The sequence below is a fragment of the Bufo bufo genome, chromosome 1 (genome assembly GCF_905171765.1).
Source record: "Bufo bufo chromosome 1, aBufBuf1.1, whole genome shotgun sequence".
In the NCBI taxonomy this organism is placed as follows: domain Eukaryota; kingdom Metazoa; phylum Chordata; class Amphibia; order Anura; family Bufonidae; genus Bufo; species Bufo bufo.
In genome coordinates, this window is record NC_053389.1 from 331759345 (window position 1) to 331781748 (window position 22404).

Here is a 22404-nt window from a genome sequence, read left to right on the forward strand (position 1 = left end):
CATACTGTCTTTCTATTTAGTTATTTGAAATAAAGCAATTTTGGGCACAATTCTTTGATAGCGTCCTAGTGTGGATCAGGGCTGGTGAGATACACCCTTTAAATACAGGGCTTCTATTCAGGTATTTGAAATCAGTGGCGACTCTAGGAACAATATATAGGGGGGGCACAAAGATACCACAGTCAAAAATGGGGGGGGGGGGAAAACAAAATAAGTATATATAAATAAGATTACAAAATACGAGAGAATTGCGGTATGCAGGGATACATTTATAATAAAACAATTTACTTACAAAAGAAGCTATTCAGTCGTCTGCTGTGCCGTCCTCTGCTTGCTTCCGCGGATTCTTTCCCCTTCTTTCTGTCTCTTGTCAGTGCGCAGGCGCACTGTTATGGTGGATCTGTGGAAGACACACTGTTATGGGGGCATCTGTGGATGACACTGTTATTATGCCTCTCATTAGCCCTCATTATGCCTCTCATCACTCCCATTTCAGCCCCCATGCCTCTCATTAGCCCCCATATCAGCCCTTATGCCTCATTAGCCCCCATTATAAGTCCTTATGCCTCATTAGCCCCCATTATTCCTCTTATTAGCCCCCATTATGCCTCTTATCACCCCATATCAGCCCCATGCCTCTCATTAGCCCCCATATCAGCCCTCATTAGCCCCATTATAAGCCATTATGCCTCATTAGCCCACATTATGCCTCTTATTAGCCCCCATATGCCTCATTAGCCCCCATATGCCTAATTAGCTCCCATATGCCTCATTAGCCTCCATTATAAGCTATTATGCCTCTTATTAGCCCCATATGCCTAATTAGCTCCCATATGCCTCATTAGCCCCCATTATGTCTCAAATTAGCCCCCATTATGCCTCTCATTAGCCCCTATTATGCTTCATTAGCCCCCATATGCCTCATTAGCCCCCATTATGCCTCATTAGCCCCATATGCCTCATTAGCCCCCATATGCCTCATTAGCTCCCATATGCCTCATTAGCCCCATTATGTCTCTAATTAGCCCCCATTATGCCTCTCATGATTAGCCCCTATTATGCCCCCAGCAGCCACATTTTTTATAAAATAAAAAATCACTTACCTCTCCTGCTCCTGGACGCCGCCTGCAATTCTCTCTCTCCTCAGTAGACTGTGCTCTGAACTGGCATGCACAGCGTGAGGTCACAGAGAGCCCTCACACTGTGCGCAGCCCTGCACAGCCGACAGCCGAGGACCAGGAAGTGGTAAGTACAGAGCGTTTACCGCTTCCTGGTCTTTCGGTACTAATGAGAGCTTCCATAATTGAAGCGCTCATTAGTATTCACCGGCCTGCTTTGGGGGGAATCAGCGGGGGAGCACCTAGGGGGGCAAAGAATAACATAGCGACGCCACTATTTGAAATACAGCCATTTTGGGCAAACAAATTTAATTGCGGCCTAGTGTGGATCAGGGCGTGTGAGATACACCCTGTATATACAGGGGTTCTATTTAGGTATTTGAAATACAGCCATTTTGGGCAAACAAAATTAAAAGAAGGCCTAGTCTGGTTCAGGGCGTGTGAGATACACCCTTTAAATAAAGGGGTTTGATTCTTTTAATAATAAAACACCTTTTTTTGTGCAAAATACCCAATTTTTCGACCTTGCAGCATCAGCACGTTTGAAATTTCAGGGTTAAAAACTGCTGTCATATTCAGTTATTAAACTAACACCCGTTTGGGCAGCCTTTGCTGCAGATGTCATTGTGAGATACAGCCTTTACATAGAGTGGTTCTATTCTGGTATTTGAAATACCGCGATTTGGTGCACAAATCTTTAATTGAGGCCTAGTGTGGGTCAGGCCGTGTGAGAAACACCCTGTACATACAGGGCTTATATTCTTCTGTTAACTCTTTTTGGGGCATAATACACAATTGTTGCACCCTTGTGGCATCAAGACGTTTGAAATTACAGGGTTATAAACTGCTGTCATATTCAGTTATTAAACTAACACCCGTTTGGGCAAAAAAAGTTTAGTTGGCAGGTGTTTTGCTGCATATGTCATTGTGAGATACACCCTTTAAATACAGGGGTTCTATTCAGATATTTCAAATACCGGCATTTGGTGCACAAATATTTAATTGCGGCCTAGTGTGGGTCAGGCCGTGTGACATACACCCTGTATATACAGGGCTTATATTCTTCTATTAATAAAACAACCTATTTGGGGGAAAATACACAATTTTTCAGGCCTTGCAGCATCAAGATGTTTGAAATTACAGGGTTATATACTGCTGTCATATTCAGTTATTAAACTAACACCCGTTTGGGCAAAAAAAGTTTAGTTGGCAGCCTTTGCTGCATATGTCATTGTGAGATAGACCCTTTAAATACAGGGGTTCTATTCAGATATTTGAAATACCACGATTTGGTGCACAAATCTTTAACTGAGGCCTAGTGTGGGTCAGGCCGTGTGAGAAACACCCTGTATATACAGGGCTTATATTCTTCTATTAATAAAACACTCTTTTTGGGGCAAAATACACAATTGTTGCACCCTTGCGGCATCAAGACGTTTGAAATTACAGGGTTATAAACTGCTGTCATATTCAGTTATTAAACTAACACCCGTTTGGGCAAAAAAAGGTTAGTTGGCAGGTGTTTTGCTGCATATGTCATTGTGAGATAGACCCTTTAAATACAGGGGTTCTATTCAGATATTTGAAATACCGCCATTTGGTGCACAAATCTTTAATTGAGGCCTAGTGTGGGTCAGGCCGAGTGACATACACCCTGTAAATACAGGGCTTATATTTTTCTATTAATAAAACACCCTATTTGGGACAAAATACACAATTGTTGCGCCCTTACATCATCAAGACGTTTGAAATTCCCTTTAAATACAGGGGTTTTATTCAGGTATTTGAAATACAGTCATTTTTGGAAAACAAATTTAATTGAGGTCTAGTCTGGTTCAGGGCGTGTGAGATATACCCTGTACATACTGTCGTTCTATTCTACTATTAATTAAACACCCATTTAGGGCAAGATCCTAAATTCGAGAAATATGAGAGCGTCAAATAAGGGACGAGCACACCAAAGCCAGCTTAAAGGAGTTCACTGGCGTGGCAGTTCTTCAGACAATGTGCTGACGACAAGACACGAGTGGTTTGCATGCTGTGCAATCAGAGCCTGAAGCGAGGCATAAACGTTCTCAACCTGAGCACAACCTGCATGACCAGGCATTTAAGTGCAATGCACTAGCTGCAGTGGAGTAGACACCTCAAAAACCAAGAAAGGTCTCTTGCTCCTCCTGCTTCCTCTTCTTCTGCAGTTTCGGCCTCTTGATCCACCTCTGGAGTGACAGTGCCACCTGCCACCCCGCAAACAGAGGATCTTCCAGCAACACCACCACCTGGGTCACCAAGCATCTCCACAATGTCCCACGGAAGCGTTCAGCTCTCCATCTCCCAAACGCTGGAGAGGAAGGGGAAGTACCCCCCTGCCCACCCGCGATCACTAGCCCTGAATTATTGCTGGCCTTTGAAATGCTGTCATTCCGTCTGGTGGGGACGGATAGTTTTAAAGGCCTTATGGCGGTGGCTGTCCCAGAGTACATCGTGCCAGCCGCCACTATTTTTCCAGGCGAGCCATCCCTTCCCTGCACAACCAAGTAGGGGACAAAATCAGGTGTGCACTGCGCAACACCATCTGTGGCAAGGTGCACCTCACTACGGATACGTGGACCAGTAAGCACGGTCAGGGACGTTATATCTCCATAACAGCACACTGCGTAAATGCAGTGGCGGCTGGGCCTGAGGCGGATAGCAGTTTGGCGCATGTCCTTCCACCACCGAGGATTGCAGGGCGCTTCAGTTTGCCTCCTGTTGCTACCTCCTCCTACTCTGCTTCCTCACCCTCTACTAGCTCCTCATCCGGTCAGCGTAACACCTTCACCACCAACTTCAGCACAGCCCGGGGTAAATGACAGCAGGCAGTTTTAAAACTTATCTGTTTGGGGGGCAAACCCCACACAGCGCAGGAGCTGTGGACGGGCCTTAAACAACAGACCGATAAGTGGCCTGGTAGTGTGGCGATAATGGGCGAAAACTCGTAGCAGCTCTGGGACTAGCCGGTTTGACGCACAATGTAACAGACAAATTAGTGAAATGTATTTCCCTGTTCACTAGGTAGAGAAGGGGTATATTACAACCAAAAATTGGTGAATTTCACCCAACAATGTAACAGACAAATTAGTGAACTGTATTTCCCTGTCTACTAGGTAGAGCAGGGGTATATCACAGCCAGAAATTGGTGAATTTCACCCAACAATGTAACAGACAAATTAGTGAAATATATTTCCCTGTCTACTAGGTAGAGCAGGGGTATATCACAGCCAAAAATTGGTGAATTTCCCCCGACAATGTAACAGACAAATTTGTGAAATGTATTTCCCTAACTACTAGGTAGAGTAGGGGTATATCACAGCCAAAAATTGGTGAATTTCACCCGACAATGTAACAGACAAATTAGTGAAATTTATTTCCCTGTCTACTAGGTAGAGCAGGGGTATATCACAGCCAAAAATTAGGGATATGTAACACAACAATGTATCAGACAAATTAGTGAAATGACTTAAAATAAAATAAAATCCGTAAAAATTAAAAATAATAATCTTGATCTATGAGGTGGAGGTCCATATGGAGTAGGAGGTTGAGGTGGCAGTGGATGTAGCGGTGTAGGTGGAAGCGGCGGTGGAGGAGGAGGAGGTAGCCAACACTGGTTTTTGGCTTGAATATTATTTTTTTTGTTTAAATTAGGGTACACCTTAAAAGAGTGGGAAATATCAAAAATACAACAATGAGCAATTGCACTAGAGTATAGCAATGGCTGGGTAAGGCTGGTATACATGTCTATTCTGCACAAGGTATAGAGAAGTCATGTGGGATCCATGCCTGTGAACAGGCGGCTGCGCTCGTCTGTGATAACGCCCCCTGCCGTGCTAAAAACACGTTCAGACAATACCCTGGCGTAAAGGCAAGCTCAGGTCATGTGCCCAATTTGGAGATCCAGAAGTTGAAGGGGGCAGACCCATCATTCAGTACGTGTAGGCCTGTCCACATATACTGCTCCACCATGTTGCTGAAATGCTGCCTCCTGCTAAGACGGTGGTGCTGGTTGTTGTGGCGTGCTGACAAAGTTTTTCCGCATTTCGGCCATGCTAACCCTGCCTTCTGAGGTGCTGGCGGTGCCCCAACTGCATTGGCGACCTCTTCCTCCTCCTCCTCTGCCTTCGCCTTGTGCTTTCACTGTGTCCCCGCTGTCAGGTAGGAATGCCACCAGCAGCGCGTCTACCAGCATGTGCTGGAACTAGCACATCTTATGATCACGCTGCAGTGACGGAATTAAGGACGGTACGATGTCCTTGTAACGGGGATCCAGCAGCGTGGCCACCAAGTAATCAGCACAAGTTAGAATGTGGCCAACTCGGCAGTCGTTGCGGAGACACTTCAGCATGTAATCGCTCATGTGTGCCAGGCTGCCCAGAAGCGACGAGAAGCTGTCCTCTGTAGGAGGTGTATTGTCTGTGTCCTCTGTATCCCCCCAGCCACGCACCAGTGATGGCCATGAGCTGGTTTGGGTGCCACCCTGCTGTGAACACGATTCCTCCTCTTCCATCTCCTCCTCCTCATCCTCCACCTCGTCATCCTCCAGAATTGTGCCCTTGCTGGGCAATTGTGTACCTGGCGTTTGTGGGTGCAGGAACCCACCCTTGGAGCCACTTGTGAATGACTGGCCTGAAACCCTTGGAAATGATCCCTTACTCCTCCTCCTCCTCCTGTGCCACATCCTCTTCCATCATCGCCCGAAGCTTTTTTTTTCGTGGAGCAAGTGGGATAGTAACGCTCAGAACGGCGTCATTGGCACTGGCCATGTTGGTGGAGTACTCAAAACAACAAGACACACAGGTCTCGCATGGAGGCCCAGTCATTGGTGGTGAAGTGGTGCTGTTCCGTAGAACGACTCACCCGTGCGTACTGCAGCTGAAATGAAACTGCTCGCACAGTCTTGCCAGCATGTGCAAGGTGGAGTTCCACCTTGTGGGCACGTCGCATATGAGGCGGTAAGCGGAAAGGCCGAAGTTACGCTGCAGCGGTGACAGGCGATCAGCAGCAGGGTGCGAACGCCGAAAGCGCGCACAGACGGCCCGCACTTTATGCAGCAGCTCTGAAATATTGGGGTAATTTTTCTGGAACCTCTGCACCACCAAATTCAGCACATGTGCCAGGCAATAGATGTGCGTCAAACCGGCTAGTCCCAGAGCTGCTACGAGATTTCGCCCATTATCGCACACCACCAGGCCGAGCTTGAGGCTCACTGGCACCAACCACTCATCAGTCTGTTGTTCCATGCCATTCCACAGTTCCTGTGCGGTGTGGGTTTTTTCCCCCAAACAGATACATTTTAAAACTGCCTGCTATCGTTTACCCCTGGCTTTGCTGAAGTTGGTGGTGAAGGTGTTACGCTGACCGAATGAGGAGGTGGTAGAGGTTGAGGAAGCGGAGTAGGAAGAAGGAAGCAACAGGAGGCAAAGAGAGGCGCCCTGCAATTCTCAGTGGTGGAAGGACATACGCCAAACTGCTATCCGCTTCAGGCCCAGCCGCCACTGCATTTATCCAGTGTACTGTTAGGGAGATATAACGTCCCTGACCGTGCTTACTGGTCCACATATCTGTAGTTAGGTGGACCTTGCCACAGATGGCATTGCGCAGTGCACACCTGATTTTGTCCCCCACTTGGTTGTGCAGGGAAGAGATGGCTCGCCTGGAAAAGTAGTGGCGGCTGGGCACGAGGTACTGTGGGACAGCCACCGCCATAAGGCTTTTAAAACTCTCCATCTCCACCAAACAGAATGACAGAATTTCAAAGGCCAGTAATTTTGAAATGCTGGCATTCAGGGCCAAGGATCGCGGGTGGGTAGGGGGGTGCTTCCTCTTTCGCTCCAGTGTTTTTGGAGATAGACAGCTGAAGGCTTCCATGGGACATTGTGGAGATGCTTGGTGACCCAGGTGGTGGCGTTGCTGGCACATCCTCTGTTTGCGGGGTGGCAGGTGGCACTGTCACTCCAGAGGGGGAGATGAAGAGGCCGAGACTGCAGCAGAAGAGGAAGCAGGAGGAGCCAGAGACCTTTCTTGGTTTTTGAGGTGTCTACTCCACTGCAACTTGTGCTTTGCACTTAGATGCCTGGTCATGCAGGTTTTGCTCAGGTTGAGAACGTTTATGCTTCGCTTGAGGCTATTATTGAACAGTGTGCAAACCACTCGTGTCTTGTCGTCAGCATAATGTCTGAAGAACTGCCACGCCAGGGAACTCCTTGCAACTGGCTTTGGTGTGCTCGGTCCTTTGGTGCGGTGGGCAGTAGCAGGCGTACTGTCTAGGGGACGGCCGCTCCGCTTTTGCATCCTGCTCCCTATTTTGCTGTACTGGTGGCTCTGTGCGACCACCGCCTCTTCCTCCCAACTAGACTGGTCACTCGCATGACCTTGATTTCATGTGGGGTCGAGGACCTCATCGTCCTGCACATCATCTTCCACCCTGCCCTCCTTGTCGGTCTGTACTCTGCAGAAAGCCACAGCAATTGGCACCTGTGTTTCGTCATCATGCAAAACGTGCTGCGGTGGTCCTCCCATGTACTCATCCTGAAACATAAGTGGTTAGGCATCGGTGCACTCAATCTCTTCCACTTCTGGGGCAGGGCTATGTGGATGGCCCTGGGAAACCCTGCTAGCAGAGTCATCAAAAAGCAGAAGAGACTGCTGCATGACTTGGGGCTCAGACTGCTTGGCTGATTTGCAAGGGGATGAGGTGAAAGACTGATGGACATGGGCTGTATGTGCCAACTCGGATCTTTCAGCAGGAGACTAGGTGGGAGACAATGTAAAGGAACTGTAGGCACTGTTAGCCACCCAATCTACTATTGCCTGTACTTACTTCACGGTCACAATTTTTTTAAATTTGTCAACCAACAATATAACTGCAGTATTTTAAGCTTGTATTTGACTCTCAGAAATGTAGCAAAGGCCCCAAATGTAGTGTCTTGCACAAAATGGGTGCATTTTTAAACCCATAATATAACTGCAGTATTTAAAGCTTGTATTGGACTGTCAGAAATGCAGCAAAGGCCGCAAATAAAGTGTCTTGCTCAAAATGGGTGTATTTTTAACCACCTCAGCCCCCAGTGCTTAAACACCCTGAAAGACCAGGCCACTTTTTACACTTCTGACCTACACTACTTTCACCGTTTATTGCTCGGTCATGCAACTTACCACCCAAATGAATTTTACCTCCTTTTCTTCTCACTAATAGAGCTTTCATTTGGTGGTATTTCATTGCTGCTGACATTTTTACTTTTTTTGTTATTAATCGAAATTTAACGATTTTTTTGCAAAAAAATGACATTTTTCACTTTAAGTTGTAAAATTTTGCAAAAAAAACGACATCCATATAGAAATTTTGCTCTAAATTTATAGTTCTACATGTCTTTGATAAAAAAAAATGTTTGGGTAAAAAAAAAATGGTTTGGGTAAAAGTTATAGCGTTTACAAACTATGGTACAAAAATGTGAATTTCCGCTTTTTGAAGCAGCTCTGACTTTCTGAGCACCTGTCATGTTTCCTGAGGTTCTACAATGCCCAGACAGTACAAACACCCCACAAATGACCCCATTTCTGAAAGTACACACCCTAAGGTATTCGCTGATGGGCATAGTGAGTTCATAGAACTTTTTATTTTTTGTCACAAGTTAGCGGAAAATGATGATTTTTTTTTTTTTCTTACAAAGTCTCATATTCCACTAACTTGTGACAAAAAATAAAAAGTTCTATGAACTCACTATGCCCATCAGCGAATACCTTGGGGTCTCTTCTTTCCAAAATGGGGTCACTTGTGGGGTAGTTATACTGCCCTGGCATTCTAGGGGCCCAAATGTGTGGTAAAGAGTTTGAAATCAAATTCAGTAAAAAATGACCTGTGAAATCCGAAAGGTGCTCTTTGGAATATGGGCCTATTTGCCCACCTAGGCTGCAAAAAAGTGTCACACATCTGGTATCCCCGTACTCAGGAGAAGTTGAGGAATGTGTTTTGGGGTGTCTTTTTACATATACCCATGCTGGGTGAGATAAATATCTTGGTCAAATGACAACTTTGTATAAAAAATGGGAAAAGTTGTCTTTTGCCAAGATATTTCTCTCACCCAGCATGGGTATATATAAAATGACACCCCAAAACACATTCCCCACCTTCTCCTGAGTACGGAGATACCAGATGTGTGACACTTTTTTGCAGCCTAGGTGGGCAAAGGGGCCCATATTCCAAAGAGCACCTTTCGGATTTCACTCATCATTTTTTACAGAATTTGATTTCTAACTCCTTACCACACATTTGGGCCCCTAGAATGCCAGGGCAGTATAACTACCCCACAAGTGACCCCATTTTGGAAAGAAGACACCCCAAGCTATTCCGTGAGGGGCATGGCGAGTTCCTAGAATTTTTTATTTTTTGTCACAAGTTAGTGGAAAATGATGATTTTTTTTTTATTTATTTTTTTCATACAAAGTCTCATATTCCACTAACTTGTGACAAAAAATAAAAACTTCCATGAACTCACTATGCCCATCAGCGAATACCTTGGGGTCTCTTCTTTCCAAAATGGGGTCACTTGTGGGGTAGTTATACTGCCCTGGCATTCTAGGGGCCCAAATGTGTGGTAAGGAGTTTGAAATCAAATTCTGTAAAAAATGACGAGTGAAATCCGAAAGGTGCTCTTTGGAATATGGGCCCCTTTGCCCACCTAGGCTGCAAAAAAGTGTCACACATCTGGTATCCCCGTACTCAGGAGAAGTTGAGGAATGTGTTTTGGGGTGTCTTTTTACATATACCCATGCTGGGTGAGATAAATATCTTGGTCAAATGACAACTTTGTATAAAAAAATGGGAAAAGTTGTCTTTTGCCAAGATATTTCTCTCACCCAGCATGGGTATATGTAAAATGACACCCCAAAACACATTCCCCACCTTCTCCTGAGTACGGAGATACCAGATGTGTGACACTTTTTTGCAGCCTAGGTGGGCAAAGGGGCCCATATTCCAAAGGGCACCTTTCGGATTTCACTCGTCATTTTTTACAGAATTTGATTTCAAACTCCTTACCACACATTTGGGCCCCTAGAATGCCAGGGCAGTATAACTACCCCACAAGTGACCCCATTTTGGAAAGAAGACACCCCAAGCTATTCCGTGAGGGGCATGGCGAGTTCCTAGAATTTTTTATTTTTTGTCACAAGTTAGTGGAAAATGATGATTTTTTTTTTTTTTTTTTTTTTCATACAAAGTCTCATATTCCACTAACTTGTGACAAAAAATAAAAACTTCCATGAACTCACTATGCCCATCAGCGAATACCTTGGGGTCTCTTCTTTCCAAAATGGGGTCACTTGTGGGGTAGTTATACTGCCCTGGCATTCTAGGGGCCCAAATGTGTGGTAAGGAGTTTGAAATCAAATTCTGTAAAAAATGACGAGTGAAATCCGAAAGGTGCTCTTTGGAATATGGGCCCCTTTGCCCACCTAGGCTGCAAAAAAGTGTCACACATGTGGTATTGCCGTACTCAGGAGAAGTTGAGGAATGTGTTTTGGGGTGTCTTTTTACATATACCCATGCTGGGTGAGATAAATATCTTGGTCAAATGACAACTTTGTATAAAAAAATGGGAAAAGTTGTCTTTTGCCAAGATATTTCTCTCACCCAGCATGGGTATATATAAAATGACACCCCAAAACACATTCCCCACCTTCTCCTGAGTACGGAGATACCAGATGTGTGACACTTTTTTGCAGCCTAGGTGGGCAAAGGGGCCCATATTCCAAAGAGCACCTTTCGGATTTCACAGGTCATTTTTTACTGAATTTGATTTCAAACTCCTTACCACACATTTGGGCCCCTAGAATGCCAGGGCAGTATAACTACCCCACAAGTGACCCCTTTTTGGAAAGAAGAGACCCCAAGGTATTCGCTGATGGGCATAGTGAGTTCATGGAAAAAAAAAAATTTTGTCACAAGTTAGTGGAATAGGAGACTTTGTATGAAAAAAAAAAAAAAATCATCATTGTCCACTAACTTGTGACAAAAAATAAAAAATTCTAGGAACTTGCCATGCCCCTCACAGAATACCTTGGGGTGTCTTCTTTCCAAAATGGGGTCACTTGTGGGGCAGTTATACTGCCCTGGCATTTTCCAGGGGCCCTAATGTCTGGTAAGTAGGTAAATGACCTGTGAAATCTGAAAGGTGCTCTTTGGAATGTGGGCCCCTTTGCCCAGCTAGGCTGCAAAAAAGTGTCACACATCTGGTATCTCCGTACTCAGGAGAAGGTAAGGAATGTGTTTTGGGGTGTCATTTTACATATACCCATGCTGGGTGAGAGAAATATCTTGGCAAAAGACAACTTTTCCCATTTTTTTTATACAAAGTTGGCATTTGACCAAGATATTTATCTCACCCAGCATGGGTATATGTAAAATGACACCCCAAAACATATTCCCCAACTTCTGCTGAATATGGAGATACCACATGTGTGACACTTTTTTGCAGCCTAGGTGGGCAAAGGGGCCCAAATCCCTTTTAGGAGGGCATTTTTAGACATTTGGATACCAGACTTCTTCTCACGCTTTTGGGCCCCTAAAATGCCAGGGCAGTATAAATACCCCACATGTGACCCCATTTTGGAAAGAAGACACCCCAAGGTATTCAATGAGGGGCATGGCGAGTTCATTGAAAAAAAAAATTTTTGGCACAAGTTAGCGGAAATTGATTTTTTGGATTTTGTTCTCACAAAGTCTCCCTTTCCGCTAACTTGGGACAAAAATTTCAATCTTTCATGGACTCAATATGCCCCTCAGCGAATACCTTGGGGTGTCTTCTTTCCAAAATGGTGTTATTTGTGGGGTGTTTGTACTGCCCTGGCATTTGAGGGTCTCCGCAATCATTACATGTATGCCCAGCATTAGGAGTTTCTGCTATTCTCCTTATATTGAGCATACGGGTAATGAGATTTTTTTTTTCCGTTCAGCCTCTGGGCTGAAAGAAAAAAATGAACGGCACAGATTTCTTCATTCGCATCGATCAATGTGGATGAAAAAATCTCTGCCAAAAAAAGAAAAAGGAGGGGAAAGGCGTCTGCCAGGACATAGGAGCTCCGCCCAACATCCATACCCACTTCAGCTCGTATGCCCTGGCAAACCAGATTTCTCCTTTCACATCAATCGATGTGGATGAATAAATCATTGCCGGGATTTTTTTTTTTTATATATACAAAGTGTTTGCCAAAGTATATAAACACCGCCACCTCCTCAGCTCATATGCCTCGGCAAACATATCTTTTACTGCAGAGGAGAAATCTCGTCTTGCAGCGCCGCATACACCGACTTGCGTGTAATCTGACAGCAGCACAATGCTTCTGTCCGAATGCACATCAGTGCTGCAGCTGGTCGATCGGTTGGTCCACCTGGAAGGTAAAAAAAACAAAACAAAAAAGAAAAAACCAGGCCGCAAAGCAATAACTTTATTAACTTTAGAACAGAACATATTAACTTTTTTAAACTTTTTTAACTTTTTTACTTACCGGTAATTTTTTTTTTGTTTAGTTTTTTTTACCTTTATAGAACAAACCTCTCCTTCCCCATGGGACAATGTGCAAAGCGCAAATCGCCCAAAGATGTGGCGAAGTACGTTATGCACTTTATCCCAGGTGAAAGGAGAGGTTTGCAGCAGCTGAGAGTAAAAGGGCCCTAATAGCCCTGTGTGCCTGTCCTGTGAGATGCAATCCCTATGCTAGGTGTACCTGTGTGTGGTACTTCCGGAAACACTCTCCATAGCATAGGGCAGGGTGGTCAGCACAGTCAGGACAGAAATAGCGGGTGTCACGCCTTATTCCACTCCTGCTACAGACACGACATCTTTTTCGGGGTGACGGTTGGGTTGAGGTACCAGGAACGACACTGGGGAAATGTCGCTCGTGTAGACGGCTAACTACACTGGGGGATGGGGCCACGGAACCTCCTGGGTAAAGGAGGTTCTCGATGATCTCTTCCTGGAATTTGAGGAAAGATTGTGTTCTCCCAGCCTTACTGTAGAGAACAAAACTATTGTACAGCGCCAATTGAATTAAATATACAGACACCTTCTTATACCAGCGTCTGGTTCTGCGGGAAACTAAATACGGAGACAACATCTGGTCATTGAAGTCCACCCCTCCCATGAGCGCATTATAGTCGTGGACACAGAGGGGCTTTTCAATGACACGGGTTGCTCGCTCAATTTGGATTGTCGTGTCTGCGTGAATGGAGGAGAGCATGTAAACGTCACGCTTGTCTCTCCATTTTACCGCAAGCAGTTCTTCGTTACACAAGGCAGCCCTCTCCCCCCTTGCAAGACGGGTGGTTACAAGCCGTTGGGGGAAGCCCACGCGACTAGTTCGCGCGGTGCCACAGGCGCAAATCCGTTCTAGAAACAAATGCCTAAAGAGGGCCACACTTGTGTAAAAATTGTCCACATAAAGATGGTACCCCTTGCCGAATAAGGGTGACACAAGTCCCAGACTGTCTTCCCACTGCTCCCCAGGTAGTCAGGGCAACCGACCGGCTCCAGGGTCTGATCTTTTCCCTCATAGACACGAAATTTGTGGGTATAGCCTGTGGCCCTTTCACAGAGCTTATACAATTTGACCCCATACCGGGCACGCTTGCTTGGGATGTACTGTTTGAAGCCAAGGCGCCCGGTAAAATGTATTAGGGACTCGTCTACGCAGATGTTTTGCTCGGGGGTATACAAATCTGCAAATTTCTGGTTGAAATGGTCTATGAGGGGCCGAATTTTGTGGAGCCGGTCAAAAGCTGGGTGGCCTCTGGGACGGGAGGTGGTGTTGTCGCTAAAATGCAGGAAACGGAGGATGGCCTCAAATCGTGCCCTGGACATAGCAGCAGAGAACATGGGCATGTGATGAATCGGGTGCGTTGACCAATATGACCGCAATTCATGCTTTTTTGTCAGGCCCATGTTGAGGAGAAGGCCCAAAAAAAATTTAATTTCGGAAACTTGGACTGGTTTCCACCGGAAAGGCTGGGCATAAAAGCTTCCCGGGTTGGCGGATATAAATTGTGTGGCATACTGGTTGGTCTCTGCCACGACTAAGTCCAAGAGCTCCGCAGTCAAGAACAGCTCAAAAAATCCCAGGGCCGAACCGATTTGAGCCGTCTCAACCCGAACTCCAGACTGGGCGGTGAAAGGGGGAACTACAGGTGCGGCTGAAGTTGGTGACTGCCAATCAGGGTTTGCCAGCACCTCAGGGATTCTAGGGGCTCTACGGGCCTGTCTTTGCGGTGGCTGCGACGGGGTAACTAGTGCACGTGCCACCGTACCAGCTTCAACTGCCTTTCTGGTGCTCGCCACGTCACCATGTTGTACGGCAGTGCTGGTACTAGGTCCAGGGAGGGCTGCGCTGCTGGTGTATGCCTCACCACGTGATCCGGCAGCGACAGCCCCACTCTGCTGCTCTTGAAGCGGATCCTGCATAACCTGTGGTCTAGCGACATGGGGCCGGGTACGCCTGGTGCTGCCAGGGACCTCCACCTCCTCGTCCGAACTTTGGGTCAGAGAGCCACTGCTTTCCACAGGTTCATATTCTGACCCGCTAGATTCATCAGATGAGGGTTCCCACTCCTCATCCGACTGGGTCAGAATCCTGTAGGCCTCTTCAGAAGAATACCCCCTGTTTGACATTTTGGACTACTAAATTTAGGGGTATTCCCTGAGACTACCCAAGAAAAAAAGCAAGCCTGTCTTACAAAGGGGAGGCTAGCGAAGTACCGGAGGCCGCTGCGGTTGATAAAAAATATCAAAACAGATTTTTTTATCGCCGCAGTGCGTGTAAAATGAATGTGCAGTGATCAAAAAATATATATTTTTTGTCACTGCGGTGGGGCGGGCGTGGGTGAACGCACGTGTGGGCGACCGATCAGGCCTGATCGGGCAAACACTGCGTTTTGGGTGGAGGGCGAACTAAAGTGACACTAATACTATTATAGATCTGACCGTGATCAGTTTTGATCACTTACAGATACTATAAAAGTACAAATGCTGATTAGCGATACGCTATTCAGCGAATAAAAGTGACTGCGGTGAGGTGGGGTGGGCGCTAACTGACGCTAACTACCTAACCAAGGGGCCTAAACTATCCCTAAAACCTAACAGCCAATACTAGTGAAAAAAAAAAAGTGACAGTTTACACTGATCACTTTTTTTCCTTTCACTGGTGATTGACAGGGGCGATCAAAGGGGTGATCAAAGGGTTAATTGGGGTGCAGGGGGGTGATCTGGGGCTAAGGTGTAGTGTTGGTGCTACTCACAGTTCAGTCTGCTCCTGTGCTGGATCCAACCGACGAAAAGGACCAGCACAGGAGCAGAGAAGCCATATAACAGATCATATTTACTAATATGATCTGTTATATGGCTTGTGATTGGATTTTTTAAAAATCGCCTGCCTGCCAGCCAATGATCGTTGCTGGCAGGCTGGTGACGAACTTGTTCTTTAACTTTTGCCGGCCCGCGATGCGCATGCGCGGGCCGGCTTGGAGCGAAATCTCGCGTCTCGCGAGATGACGCGTATATGCGTGACTGTGCGCAGCGCTGCCACCTCCGGAACGCGAATCTGCGTTAGGCGGTCCGGAGGTGGTTAAACCCAGAATATAATAACAGCAGTATTTAACTGTCATGGTCTTACCTGCTTGCTGCTCTCCTTCGTTTGACATGTGCTGGTGGCCATCTTGGGTCCTGGGTTTCTTGTAGCCTTCCACCCTGCGGCTCCTCCTTCCCCTGGGAGGAGCTGGATGCCTAGCTCATATATATAGGAGGTCTGTGGCTTCAGTTCCTTGCTTGGTCCTCTTGTGTTCACATGCTTCTAAGACTGCTGCTGCTTCTGGTTCCTGATCCTGGCTTCGTCTGACTACCCTGCTGGTTCCTGATCCTGGCTTCGTCTGACTACCCTGCTGGTTCCTGATCCTGGCTTCGTCTGACTACCCTGCTGGTTCCTGATCCTGGCTTCGTCTGACTACCCTTCTGGTTCCTGACCTCTGGCTTCGCAAAGACTCTGCTCGGTTTCACCATCCGTTTGGACTTTTGCTTTACAGCTTTATTTTCAATAAAGCCTTCTTATTTTCACGTATCTCTTGTTGTACGTCTGGTTCATGGTTCCGTGACATTAACACTTATATTGGACTCTCAGAAATGCAGCAATGGCCCCAAATGAAGTGTCTTGCACAAAATGGGTGTATTTTTTAAATCAGAATATAACAGCAGTATCTAACGCTTGTATTGGACTGTCAGAAATGCAGCAAGGGCCCCAAATGTAGTGTCTTGCACAAAATGGGCGTATTTTTAAACCCAGACTATAACTGCAGTATTTAAAGCTTGTATTGGACTCTCAGAAATGCAGCAAAGGCCGCAAATGAAGTGTCTTGCACAAAATGGGTGTATTTTTAAACCCAGAATATAACTGCAGTATTTAAAGTTTGTATTTGACTGTCACAAATGCAGAAAAGGCCCAAAATGTAGGGTCTTGCACCAAATAGGTGTTTTTTTTCAAACCACAATATAGCAGCAGTATTTAATGCTTGTATTGGACTCTCAGAAATGCAGCAAAGGCCGCAAATGTAGTGTCTTGCGCAAAATGGGTGTTTTTTTTTTGTCAGAATATAACTGCACTATTTAAAGCTTGTATTTCACTGTCACAAATGCAGAAAAGGCCATAAATGTAGTGTCTTGCACAAAATGGGTGTTTTTTTAAACCCAGATTATAACTGCAGTATTTAAAGCTTGTATTGGACTCTCAGAAATGCAGCAAAGGCCGCAAATGTAGTGTCTTGCACAAAATGGGTGTTTTTTTTCAAACCACAATATAACAGCATTATTTAACTCTTGTATTGAACTATCAGAAATGCAGCAAAGGTCGTAAATGAAGTGTCTTGCACAAAATGGGTGTTTTTTTCAAACCACAATATAGCAGCAGTATTTAACGCTTGTATTGGACGCTCAGAAATGCAGCAAAAGTCGGAAATGTAGTGTCTTGCACAAAATGGGTGTTTTTTTTTCAAACCACAATATAACAGCATTATTTAACTCTTGTATTGAACTATCAGAAATGCAGCAAAAGCCGCAAATGAAGTGTGTTGCACAAAATGGGTGTTTTTCTTTTTAAACTCAGAATATAACTGCACTATTTAAAGCTTGTATTTCACTGTCACAAATGCAGAAAAGGCCCCAAATGTAGTCTCTTGCACAAAATGGATGTTTTTTTAAACCCAGAATATAACTGCAGTATTTAAAGCTTGTATTTGACTGTCACAAGTGCAGCAAATGCCCCAAATGTATTGTCTTGCACAAAATGGGTGTTTTTCTAAAACCACAATTTAACTGCTGTATTTAACGCTTGTATTGGACTGTCACAAATGCAGTGCAGGGCGCAAATGTACTAAAAAAAAAAAAATTGTCCCCACAGAATCTATCAGATCTATTTACTTGGTTTGTACTTTACAGAAAAAAAATTGAATATGTCACCCCTTGGGTCCCTGAACTCACAGAATGATTCCCTATATTATTTTGCCTTCCCCTGGCACATATGCAGTGCAGGTGCACTTAAAAAATGGGTATATGTTGCCCACTGAACTAGAAGAACATGTTTCAATTATTGTCCCTGGCACATATGCTGTGCTGGTGCACTGAACTTGCACAAAATGGCCGCCGACGCCCACCAAACTAACAGACAGATAAAAGTTATTTTTCTGTGTCACTGGGCTCAGGGCAGGGTAAAAAGATGTTGAATTTCACCCTCAAAACACAATCGTTATAGATTGCATAGTTAACAAGTTCTGATAACAGATAGATTCTTCTTTCCTAGTCTCTCCCTCAGAGCAGCAGCATCCTATCCCTACACTAGTAAGAGCAGAGTGATGTTCAATGCTACGTGACTCCAGCTTATATAGAGGCTGGGTCACATGCTGCACTATCCAATCACAGCCATGCCACTAGTAGGCATGCCTGTGTTGGTTTCTAAGGGCACAGAAGTTAAACGCTTGTTGATTGGCTGCTCTGCAACCTTTCAAAAAGTGCTATTAAATCGCCGAACACCGAACTTGAACCCGAACCGGGTCCGGGGTCCAAAAATCCTAAAGTTCACTACGAACCCGAATTTTACAGTTCAGGTTCGCTCAACCCTACTATTGACAGATCATTCTGCTGACAACTATCTATACCGACACTCCCATATACACACATGCTTGGTTCTGAGGAGCATGTATGTGTTTTCATTGGGGAGAGAGAAGAAAGCCACATACCTCTTGCAGCTCCCTATCTCATGAGAGAACAAAAGGATTCCCTTACTGACATTGTCTGTTGTGGGAGACATTAGATTGTCAGCCTGTGTTACAGAAAATGGCCGGTTTGGAGGACAATATACAGTGAATATAAAAAGTTTACACACCCCTGTTTCGGTGATGTAAAAAAATGAGACAAAGATAAATCATTTCAGAACTTTTTCCACCTTTAATGTGACCTACAAACTGTACAACTCAATTGAAAAACAAACTGAAATCTTTTAGGTAGAGGGAAGAAAAAATATTAAAATAATATAATATGGTTGCATAAGTGTGCACACCCTTAAACTAATACTTTGTTGAAGCACCTTTTGATTTTATTACAGCACTCAGTCTTTTTGGGTATAAGTCTATCAGCATGGCACATTTTGACTTGGCAAGATTTGCCCACTCTTCTTTGCAAAAACACTCCAAATCTGTCAGATGCGAGGGCATCTCCTGTGCACAGCCCTCTTCAGATCACCCCACAGATTTTCAATCGGATTAAGATCTGGGCTCTGGCTGGGCCATTCTAAAACTTTAATTTTCTTCTGGTGAAGCCATTCTTTTGTTGATTTGGATATACAGTACAGACCAAAAGTTTGGACACACCTTCTCATTCAAAGAGTTTTCCTTATTTTCATGACTATGAAAATTGTAGATTCACAGTGAAGGCATCAAAACTATGAATTAACACATATGGAATTATATACATAACAAACAAGTGTGAAACAACTGAAAATATGTCATATTCTAGGTTCTTCAAAGTAGCCACCTTTTGCTTTGATTACTGCTTTGCACACTCTTGGCATTCTCTTGATGAGCTTCAAGAGGTAGTCCCCTGAAATGGTTTTCACTTCACAGGTGTGCCCTGTCAGGTTTAATAAGTGGGATTTCTTGCCTTATAAATGGGGTTGGGACCATCAGTGGAGTTGAGGAGAAGTCAGGTGGATACACAGCTGATAGTCCTACTGAATAGACTGTTAGAATTTGTATTATGGCAAGAAAAAAGCAGCTAAGTAAAGAAAAACGAGTGGCAATCATTACTTTAAGAAATGAAGGTCAGTCAGTCAGCCGAAAAATTGGGAAAACTTTGAAAGTAAGGGCTATTTGACCATGAAGGAGAGTGATGGGGTGCTGCGCCAGATGACCTGGCCTCCACAGTCACCGGACCTGAACCCAATCGAGATGGTTTGGGGTGAGCTGGACCGCAGAGTGAAGGCAAAAGGGCCAACAAGTGCTAAGCATCTCTGGGAACTCCTTCAAGACTGTTGGAAGACCATTTCAGGGGACTACCTCTTGAAGCTCATCAAGAGAATGCCAAGAGTGTGCAAAGCAGTAATCAAAGCAAAAAGTGGCTACTTTGAAGAACCTAGAATATGACATATTTTCAGTTGTTTCACACTTGTTTGTTATGTATATAATTCCACATGTGTTAATTCATAGTTTTGATGCCTTCATAGTCATGAAAATAAAGAAAACTCTTTGAATGAGAAGGTGTGTCCAAACTTTTGGTCTGTACTGTATGCTTTGGGTCGTTGTCATGCTGAAAGATGAAGTTCCTCTTCATGTTCAGCTTTCTAGCAGAAGCCTGAAGGTTTTGTGCCAATATTGACTGATATTTGGAACTGTTCATAATTCCCTCTAGCTTAACTAAGGCCCCAGTTCCAGATGAAGAAAAACAGCCCCCAAGCATGATGCTGCCACACCATGCATCACTGTGGGTATGGTGTTCTTTTGGTGATGTGCAGTGTTGTTTTTGCGCAAAACATATCTTTTGGAATTATGGCCAAAAAGTTCAACCTTGGTTTCATCAGACCATAACACCATTTCCCACATGCTTTTGGGAGACTTCAGATGTGTTTTTGCAAAATGTAGCCTGGCTTGGATGTTTTTCTTCATAAGAAAAGGCTTTTGTCTTGCCACTCTATCCCATAGCCTAGACATTTGAAGAATACCGAGATTGTTGTCACATGTACCACACAGCCAGTACTTGCCAGATATTCCTACAGCTCCTTTAATGTTGCTGTAGGCCTCTTAGTAGCCTACCAGACCAGTTTTCTTCTCGTCTTTTCATCAATTTTGGAGGGACGTCCAGTTCTTGGTAATGTCACTGTTGTGCCATATTTTCTCCACTTGATGATGACTGTCTTCACTGTGTTCCATGGTATATCTAATGCCTTGGAAATTCTTTTGTACCCTTCTCCTGACTGATACCTTTTAACAATGAGATCCCTCTGATGCTTTGGAAGCTTTCTGTGGACCATGGCTTTTGCTGTGGGATGCGACTAAGAAAATTTCAGGAAAGACCAACTAGAGCAGCTGAACTTTATTTGGGGTTAATCAGAGGCACTTTAAATGATGGCAGGTGTATGCTGACTCCTATTTAACATGATTTTGAATGTGATTGCTTAATTCTGAACACAGCTATATCCCCAGTTATAAGAGGGTGTGCACACTTATGCAACCACATTATTATTATTTATTTTTTTTTCTTCCCTCCACCTAAAAGATTTCAGTTTGTTTTTCAATTGAGTGGTACAGTTTATAGGTCACATTAAAGGTGGAAAAAGTTCTGAAATGATTTATCTTTGTCTCATTTTTTTTACAGCACAGAAACCTGACATTTTAACAGGGGTGTGTAGACTTTTTATATCCACTGTACATATATATCAGAGGAATTTATCCCTATAAGGATGACCACTGTACATATATTGCAAAGGTCTGGGGTTTAAACATGATCGGCGAGAGCCTGCATGTTTACACAGCAGACACACGGAAGCAATGTCCATGATCAGCAGTATTGCCAATCACAGACATTCAACCCTTCAGATGTTATGGTCAATTATGACCATGTAATACTTCCCATATTGGTATCAGATATTGAATTATATTTCCTAAATGTGTAGATTTCAACTATCCAAAGAACTGATGATATTGCTATTTCATGTCATCTCTGCTACTGACCTGGGGGAGGTGGGTTGATATAGAAGGTTTATCCCTTAGTTCATGTTATCTTGGTAGTGGCTTAGCATTTAATATGTCTTCATTGGTTGTTATTGGCCATGCTCAATTTCAGATCGATTAGTGCATTTGCAGAAATGAGTTGTTCTGAAGAAATTCTATGGACCATCACAGTGGGCAAATACATTTTATTATGATCTTTTCTTTGGATCCAATCTCAAGAGGAGACAACAAGGGACATAAAAATAGAAGGTTCAGTTTTTTTAGTCAAATGGAATTGTCCAAATTCAGTGCATTCACTTGATAACTTTTCAAGTCAATAATGGATTGTCTGGATATAATGGATACTGCATAGTAACATATAAGAATATCCTCAATTACACTTGTTGACAAAAAATAACCTATTGATATAGAAATGTGCTTCCAACTGGAATTTTTCAGCAGAATAATGCTCGCCAACACGCAGCCAGGGTTGGGCACTTCCTTGGCCTGCCTGGTCACCAGATTTATTGCTAAGAATTTATTGGACCAGCTGTAATGTCAGCTTTGGCAACCTACCAGTGTTTAAAATCTACAGGCCCAACTGCAACAATTGTGGGCAAATGTGCTGCAGGATACTATATGGAACCTGTTTGCCTCCATGTCCAAATGTATCCCATCTTGTACCGAGGCTAGAGGCGCCCCAACAGGGTAGTAGAGCCTCCATTCAGTTGTACATTTTTCCCCAATAAGATTATCCTTTCACTCTAATATTTTAATCACTTACATATATCAATATTATATTCACACATATAAAGTTTCATTTGATTCCAGCGTTACTTGGTGCATTTTTTATGTTTTTTGTCGATGAGTGTAAAAGATGTGGTCGAGGATCAGCAGGCAATGGATGGTGAAATCCAATGTGTAGCCTAGATCTCAACATTCAGATTAAGTTTTAGAAAAAAAGAAAAGGTTATTAGAACATATTTAGCTTATTTTATAAATGTAACAATATCATTTCTC